Here is a 9103-nt window from a genome sequence, read left to right on the forward strand (position 1 = left end):
GGCTTCTTTGGTTCGTGATTCTCTCCGGAGAAGGATTTAAGCTCTCTAAGATCTAATAAAATCTTCTCAATGAAGTTCTTCCTGATGTGCAACCTAAGCCCTTCTCCCGTGATATGAATATATTTCACTCATTCATTCATTCGATTGTATTTATTGAGCACTGACTGTGTGCAGGGCATTGTACTAAGCACTTGGGAGAGTACAGTTCAACAATAAACATATTCCCTGCCCACAACGAACTTTCAATCTAAAGGGGAAGACAGACATTAGTACGAATAAATAATTTACAGATATGTACATACGTGCTGTGGGGCGGGAAGGAGGATGATGAATGAAGGGAGCAAGTCGGGGATGCAGAAGGGAGAGGGAGAAGAGGAAAGGAGGGCTTAGTCAGGGAAGGCCTCTTGGAGGAGATGTGCCTTCAATAAGGCTTTTTAGGGAAGCAGCGTGGCTCAGTGGAAAGACCCCGGGCTTGGGAGTCAGAGGTCATGGGTTCGACTCCCGGCTCTGCCACTTGTCAGCTGTGTGACTGTGGGCAAGTCATTTAGCTTCTCTGTGCCTCCGTGACCTCATCTGTAAAATGGGGATTAACTGTGAGCCTCACGTGGGACAACCTGATTACCCTGTCTCTCCCTCAGCGCTTAGAACAGTGCTCTGCACATAGTAAGCCCTTAACAAATACCAACATTATTATTATTATTATTGAAGTGGGAAAGAGAAATCGTCTCAGCAGACAGAAAATACAGTCTAAGATCATCCCTCAGACTTAGAGGGTCGCAAGAAGCAGAGTGGCCTAGTGATTAGACTGTAAGCCTAAGGGACTGCCTTTATCTGTTGCCGACTTGTTCATTCCAAGCGCTTAGTACAGTGCTCTGCACATAGTAAGCGCTCAATAAATACTATTGAATGAAAGGGCACAGACCTGGAAGTCAGAGATCTGGGCTCTAATCCGGGCTCCACCGCTTAATTGCCGGGCAATCTTGGACGAGTCACTCAACATCTCTGTGCCTTTGTTTACTCATCTGTAAAATGAGTCCAACATCTGGTGGTCGGGCTCAGAGGTAGACCTATTGGACATAATATCCAACCTAGGGCCGGCAGAGCCCCCAGACCTGACTGTCAGGAGCTGGGGAGAGAGAAAGGCGGGACGTATTTGTCTATGAATGCAAGGAGAGGGGATCGGGGCCAAACACTGCTATGTTCTCGCTCAGACTCCTGTTTTCTAGGCCAGTCAATCCCAATTCCTGAATTTTTTTCTGGCAGAGAATGGGAAAAGAAATATAACCAGAAGAGGGATGATCCTTCTACTCCGAACAACCCCCTACCCTTAATCCTTGTTGTGTGGAAGTGGCATGGCAAAGTGACAGAGCGTGGCTCTAGGAAGCTGAAGGACCCGGGTTCTAGTTTGAGCTGCGCTGCTGATCGGCGGCGTCACCTTGGGCGAGTCACTTAATTTTTCTGTACCTCAGTTTCCTCATCTGCAAAATGGGGGAATAATAATACCTGCCTTTCCTACCTACCTCAGATTGTTGTGAGGGCCAAAATGAACTAATTCGTGTGAGAGAGGACTGGGAATAAAAGCACCATAGAAAACCAAGGAATCCCTCTAGACTGTAAACTCATTATCAAGAGCTTACTGTGTGTAGAGCACTGTACTAAGTGCTTGGGAGAGTACAGTCCTGCAGAGTTGGTAGACATGATCCCTACCCACAAGGAGCTTACAGTCTAGCAGAGTATTCATTCAATAGTATTTATTGAGCGCTTACTATGTGCAGAGCACTGTACTAAGCGCTTGGAATGAACAAGTCGGCAACAGATAGAGACGGTCCCTGCCGTTTGACGGGCTTACGGTCTAATCTAATCTACCCTCCTGCCCATTGGATCTGACAGGCAGAGGGCCCTGCTGCTGTCCATCCTGCTTTCTTACCACCCACAGATTGAAAACTCCTTACGGGTAGGGATTATGTCTAACAACTCTATTGTATTCTCCCAAAAGTGGAGAAGCTGAGAAGAAGCACGGTCTAGAGGAAAGAGTCCAGTCCTGGAAGTCAGAAGAACCTGGCTTCTGATCCCAGTTTTGCCACTTTTCTGTCAGTTACCAGTCTAAGGGGGAAGGAACACCAGCATTTTATCCCCATTTTACAGCCGAGGTGGAGGGCGTGCTGAGCTGGGCAGGAGAGGGAGGCCCAGCTGGGCTGTCAGATTTCTCTTTCCACTCTGGCTCTTCACGGGAACCAGCCTGGAGCGAAGACAAAATAGAGCAGCCTCTGGAGGGCAACAAGGAAGCAGTGTGGCCGATCAGATGGAACACTGGCCTGGAAGTCAGAAGGATCTGGGTTCTAATCCTAGCTCTGCCACTTGTCTGCTTGGGAAAGTCACTTCACTTCTCTGGGCCTCAGTTCCCTCATCTGTAAAATGATCATTTGTAAATGAGGTGTCCATCCCCTTGATTCTACCTATCATGATGATGTTGTCTTGTTTTTGTCCGTCTGTCTCCCCCGATTAGACTGTGAGCCCGTCAATGGGCAGGGATCGTCTCTGTTGCCGAATTGTACATTCCAAGTGCTTAGTACAGTGCTCTGCACATAGTAAGCACTCAATAAATACTATTGAATGAATGAATGAATAATTAAGACTGTGAACCTTATGGCAAGCAGCGTGGCTCAGTGGAAAGAGCCTGGGCTTCGGAGTCAGAGGTCACGGGTTTGACTCCCGGCTCTGCCACTTGTCAGCTGTGTGACTGTGGGCGAGTCACTTAACTTCTCCGTGCCTCAGTTACCTCATCTGTAAAAGGGGGATTAACCGTGAGCCTCCCGTGGGACAACCTGATTACCCTGTAACTACCTCAGCGCTGAGAACAGTGCTCTGCACATAGTAAGCGCTTAACAAATACCAACATTATTATTATCACGTGGGACGTTGACTGTGTCGATTCTCATTGGTTTGTATCTACCCTAGTGCTTACCCTTTACTGCGGTCACCCTGTCCCCAGAGGCAGCCCAGAGTTGGGAACCTGGGCTAGTTAGCCTCAAGGCTGTGTGGGAGGGAATGGGGTGACATGGTACCATCTTGGCTCTCCGGGGCGTTGTCCCCCAGCTGTGGGGCTGACAAGAATCCAAACCCTAACCTGGAAAAATGGCAGGAAGCCAGTCGGGACTCAGAGGGGAGGCCTCTTGAAACGTGGTTGAGGCTCCGGGCCTCTGGGGGAAGGGGGCATCAGGGGCCTGGGCCTATAATCCCTCCCACACGTGGCCCAGGACCTCCTGAGATTTGGGACCATTAAGGATCTAACCCCCTCTCAGGATGGCACCTGGAGAGTTTCCAGAACTCTACCAGTCTCAGCTACGGGAGGGAGAGTCAAGCAGACCCATTCCATTCCTAGCTTGGCCAGTGGCTAGCGAGTGGAAGGCCATCCGTTACAAGTCAAAACTCACCCGTGCCGGGCAGCAGTAGCATGGGAGAGAGTGGAAGGCGGAGACTGAAGTTTACTGCGCGGAAGGAGACAGTGGTAAAGCACGTCCAGATTTTTACCAAGGAAACCCTGTTCATCACCAGAACAGATGGAGGTGGGGCGTTCAGGGAGAGACGTGTCCGTGGAGTCGCTCTGGGTCAGAGACGACTGGACAGCTTAAGACAAGGATCTAAAATGGGGTTCTGTGGGCCTCAAGGGAACATCCATGGTCTGTGCCATTCTCTCCAGCCTGCTCTCCACCCCCAGCCGACTGGGGAAGCCCCGAGGGAGCTGGGGGGGGGGCAGGGAATGAGTGGGGAGGAGGCTCCTGCTACTTCAGGGACCCCCCTGCCTTCCCCTCGTCCACATTACCAGGAGCTGGTCACAGTCAGTGCCAGGTTGGAACTACGAAGGCTCAGTGGAAAGAGCACGGGCATAGGAGTCAGAGGTCATGGGTTCTAATCCCAGCTCCGCCACCTGTCAGCTGTGTGACTTTGGGCAAGTCACTTGACGTCTCGGTGCCTCAGTGACCTCATCTGTAAAATGGGGATGAAGACTGTGAGCCTCACGTGGGACAACCTGATCACCCCGTATCTAACCTAGCGCTTAGAACAGTGCTCGGCACACAGTAAGCGCTTAACCAGTACCAACATTATTATTATTACACTTGTGACCAAGTGGACAGAGCAGGGGCCCGGGATGCAAAAGTGCCTGGGTTCTAATCCCGGCTCTGCTGTGTGACCTCGGGCAAGTCACGTAGCTTCTCTGTACCTCAGTTCCTCATCTGTAAAATGGGGATTAAGACCGTGAGCCCTATGTGGGACAGGGACTATGTCCAACCCGATTGTCTACCTCAGCACTTAGTAGAATGCACGGCACGTAACGCTTAACAAATACCGCAATTATCATTATTATTAGAGAGGCCCTGGAGGAGAGAAGCCTGGCTCCATAGCTTCCCCTACCTGCAATTAATTTCAGCGTCTGGGTCCTCTGCCGGATCGTAAACTCCTCGTGGGCCGCAATCATTCCTACTTATTCTCTGGTACTCTACCAAGCACCTACTGCAGTGTTCTGAACACAGGAAGTGCTCAATAAATAGCATCGATTGATTGAGCGACTGACTCAGAAGCAGCTCCAGGGACCAGGTCAGAGCTGCTGGGGTCCCGGTGCTTGCCCTCTGGCTTAGCAGGCGCCCTCCGGCCCTCCTCCTGCTTGATCATCTGCAGCTTAAAGGATTGTCAGTGGATTAGAAACGGGATTGTGACAGGTGTGCTTGGGGTTTGCATCTTGTTTGCTCATAATCCTTTCAACAACCTCCACAAGCCAGTTGCCAAGTGCTTCCTGCTGGCGGGACTGGAGTTAAACCAACAAACACTCGCACCCTCCACTCCCTTCGCTCTCCGTGACCCGCGGGGTGGGAAAGGCTGGGAGCTAGGAGACCTGGGTCCCCGGACTGCTTGGTAACCGAGGGAAAAAACAGCCTTCGGGTGCCTTCCACAGCCCCACCTCCTCTCCCTCTGTGTCCACCTTAGAGAGACAAAAGAACGTCAGCTTTGCAGGCCTGGAAAGAGTGAATCTAAACAGCTCTGGCTCGTTGCGAGCGGGGAACGTACCTACCCACTCTGTTATATAGAACAGCGCTCGGCGCATAGTAAGTGCTCAACAGATACCATCATCGTTATTACTCCGCTCGGAGTAAGTGCTCAATAAATACAATTGATTTATTGTTGGAGACGGCTTGCTGATGATAAAAATGGCATTTGTCCGGGGCTTACTATGTTCCAAGTGCTGAAGTAGATACAGGATTCTCAAATTGGGCACAGTGTCCATCCCACAGCATCAGTCGTTCGCATTTATTGAGCACTTACTGTGTGCAGAGAACTGTACTAAGTGCTTGGGAGAGTACGGTATGACAATAAACAGACACATTCCTTGCCCGCAGCAAGCTCACAGTCTAAATAATAATGTCGGTATTCGTTAAGCGCTTACCATGTGCAGAGCACTGTTCTAAGCGCTGGGGGAGATACAGGGTCATCAGGTTGTCCCACGTGAGACTCACAGTCTTCATCCCCATTTTCCAGATGAGGAAACTGAGGCACGGAGAAGTGAAGTGACTCGCCCACAGTCACACAGCTGACAAATGGCAGAGCTGGGATTTGAACCCATGACCTCTGACTCCCAAGCCCGGGCTCTTTCCACTGAGCCACGCTGCTTGTATCTGTGATGGGGTTAGCTTTCGGGTAAAGTTAGAGGGGTGGGAGCTTCCAACCTTGGTACAGAGGCTGGTTCTGGAAGCTGAGGCTCTGGCAGGGAACCGGTTCTGTAGGACTCGGCTGTGAGACGGAGAAGATCCGGTGCCCATAATTCTAGATATGGGTCAGATCTCCCTGTGTCCGTCGTCTTGTCTTCTTCGCTACCACGCTGCTTCGCTATGATGGTATCGGTTAAGCGCTATGTGCAAAGCACTGTTCTAAGCGCTGGGGGGCTACAAGGTGATCAGGTTGTCCCACATGGGGCTCACAGTCTTAATCCCCATTTTACAGATGAGGTAACCGAAGCCCAGAGAAGTTAAGTGACTTGCCCCAAGTCACACAGCTGACAGGTGGCGGAGGCGGGATTCGAACCCATGACCTCTGACTCCCAAGCCCGGGCTCTTTCCACTGAGCCACGCTGCTTCTCTAAGTGAAGCTCTGTTTTATGGCTAGGGAAACTGAGGCTCAGAGAAGTTAAGGGACTTGCCTAAGGTCAGGCAACGGGCCTGTGCCCTTGCCACCAGGCCACACCGCTTCTCAACCTCTAATGGGACAATAGTAATTGTGATATTTCTTAAGTGCTTACTATGTGCGAGGCACTGTCCTAAGCGCTGAGGTGAACCCAAGCGAATCGGGTTGGACACGGTCCCTGTCCCGCATGGGGCTCACTGTCTCAATCCCTATTTTACAGATGAGGAAACTGAGGCCCAGAGAAGTGAAGTGGCTTGCCCAAGGTTACATAGCAGACAAATGGTGGAGCCCGGATGAGAATTCATCACCTTCTGGTTCCCAGGCCCGGACTATCTCCACTACGCCATGCTGCTTTGATACTAAGCCAGTGGCCCGCAGATGCTGTAAGAAGCCCAGGTTCTGGGTGGCCTCTGGAAAAAGCCCAAGTCAGGCGGGGGCTGTGGTTCTTGTCTGTCCGTCTCCCCGATTAGACCGTAAGCCCGTCAAACGGCAGGGACCGTCTCTATCTGTTGCCGACTTGTTCATCCCAAGCGCTTAGTACGGTGCTCTGCACATAGTAAGCGCTCAATAAGTACTATTGAATGAATGAAAGTTCTTGCCACACCGGAGAGCTTCTGGGACACAGGGGCGGTAAGGGAGATGGAATGGTACCTACATGCCGATGTTGGTATTTGTTAAGCGCTTACTATGTGCCGAGCACTGTTCTAAGCGCTGGGGTAGATACAGGGGAATCAGATTGTTTTTTTTTGTTTGTTTTGTTTTTTTTGTTGGTATTTGTTAAGCGCTTACTATGTGCCGAGCACTGTTCTAAGCGCTGGGGTAAACACAGGGAAATCAGGTTGTCCCACGTGGGGCTCACAGTCTTAATCCCCATTTTACAGATGAGGGAACTGAGGCACAGAGAAGTTAAGTGACTCGCCCACAGTCACACAGCTGACAAGTGGCAGAGCTGGGATTCGAACTCATGAGCCCTGACTCCAAAGCCCGTGCTCTTTCCACTGCGCCACGCTGAGATTGTCCCCCTTGGGGCTCACAGTCTTAATCCCCATTTTACAGATGAGGGAACTGAGGCACCGAGAAGTCAAGTGACTTGCCCAAAGTCACGCAGCTGACAGTTGACGGGGCAGGGCTTAGAACCCACGACCTCTGACTCCTAAGCCCGCGCTCTTTCCACTGAGCCATGCTGCTTCTCTAACCTAAATGACGGGGGACGTCTGGTGAGCCGCAGCCTGGCCTAACAGGGCATTCCAAACTAGCACACCTCCCCACTTCAAAGTCCTATTGAAAGCTCACCTCCTCCAGGAGGCCTTCCCAGAATATGTCCCCCTTTTCCTCTGCTCTCCCTCCCCTCCCCATCGCTCCAATTTGCTCCCTTTTCTCTACCCTTCTCCCTCCCCCCCCCCCCCCCCATGACATTGTGTATATATGTACATAGTTATAATCACAATTCTATTTATTTTATTAGTGATGTGACTATACCTATAATACTATTTATTTCTTTGTAGTGATTCTACTGATGCCTGTTTACTTGTTTTGATGTCTATCTGCCCCCCTTCTAGACTGTGAACCCACTGTGGGCAGGGATTGTCTCTATCTGTTGCTAAATTGTACTTCCCAAGTCGTAGTGGAAAGAGCCCGGGCTTGGGAGTCAGAGGTCATGGGTTCGTATCCCGCCTCTGCCACTTGCCGGCTGGGTGACTGTGGGCAAGTCACTTCACTTCTCTGTGCCTCAGTGACCTCATCTGGAAAATGGGGATTAACCGTGAGCCTCACGTGGGACCACCCGATTCCCCTGCATCTACCCCAGCGCTTAGAACAGTGCTCTGCACATAGTAAGCGCTTAACGAACGCCAGCATTATTATTATTAGTCCAGTGTTTGGCACACAGTAAGCGCTCAGTAAATACGATTGAATGAATGAATAAACGACTGAAATCCTTAGTGCTGGGAGGTCCCAACTCTGGAGACTCGAGACAACTGCAGTTAGGCCAGAGCGGGCAGGGAGTGTGTTTACCAACTCTGTTATATTGCTTTAGCGTACTCTCCCAAGTGCTTAGTACAGGGCTCTGAACACAGTAACATTTAATAAATTCCGCTGACTGATAGGGAAATGAGAGCTCAGTGGGAGAAGATGTGATTTTAATAAGACTTTGAAGGCGGGAAGAGTGGCGGTCCGCAACTTACGAAGGGGGCTTTCCAGGTCAGAAGGAGCACATGGCCAAGGAGTTGGCGGCAAGATCGACTTGATCAAGGTGCAGTGAGTAGGTTGATGTTAGAGGAGCTAAGTGCGTGGGCTGGTTGAAATAGGAAATCAGTGAGGTAAGATAGGAAGGTATGAGATGATCGAGTGCTATAAAGCAGATGGTAAGGAGATTCCGTTTGACGCGGAGGTGGATGGGCCCTAGAGGTCGTTGGGGAGTGGGGAGACATGGACCGAACGGTTCTGGGGCAGCAGGGTGAAATAAGGACTGGAGTGGGGAGAGACAGGAGTCAGGGATAAAACATAATATAAACAAATACCGTAATAAAGAACTAACACCCTAGAAACCGCCCCTTTCCCCTCCACGTGGCTGATATAGTCATCTGCCCACACGCGTCTTCCACAGTTACCTTGGAGAATAGTGATTATGATACTTGTTAAGCACTTACTGTGAGCCAAGCACTGTTCCAAGCGCAGGGTCAGAAACAAGTTAATCAGGTTGGACACAGTCTCTGTCCCTAATGGGGCTCACGCTCTTAATCCCCAATTTACAGATGAGGCGACCGAGGTTCGGAGAAGTTAAGTGACTCGCCCCAGGTCGCACAGACACGTGGCCGAGCCGGGATTAGAAATCAGGTCCTTCTGACTCCCAGGCCCGTGCTCTACCCACCGAGTCACGTTGCTTCCGGGAAGGAGGAGGATGCTAGTGGAGGTTTTGCAAGATCCTGGC

General features: G+C 50.8%; 1 non-coding gene across 1 annotated transcript; it reads left to right on the forward strand.

Annotated features, from left to right (window-relative positions):
• Positions 1-3292: 3292 nt before the first annotated feature.
• On the forward strand, positions 3293-3424 carry LOC114812405. Its single transcript, XR_003760059.1, has one exon. It is a non-coding gene; the product is annotated as a small nucleolar RNA SNORA7 (small nucleolar RNA).
• The last annotated feature ends 5679 nt before the right edge of the window (positions 3425-9103 follow it).

The sequence above is a fragment of the Ornithorhynchus anatinus genome, chromosome 5 (genome assembly GCF_004115215.2).
Source record: "Ornithorhynchus anatinus isolate Pmale09 chromosome 5, mOrnAna1.pri.v4, whole genome shotgun sequence".
NCBI lineage: Eukaryota > Metazoa > Chordata > Mammalia > Monotremata > Ornithorhynchidae > Ornithorhynchus > Ornithorhynchus anatinus.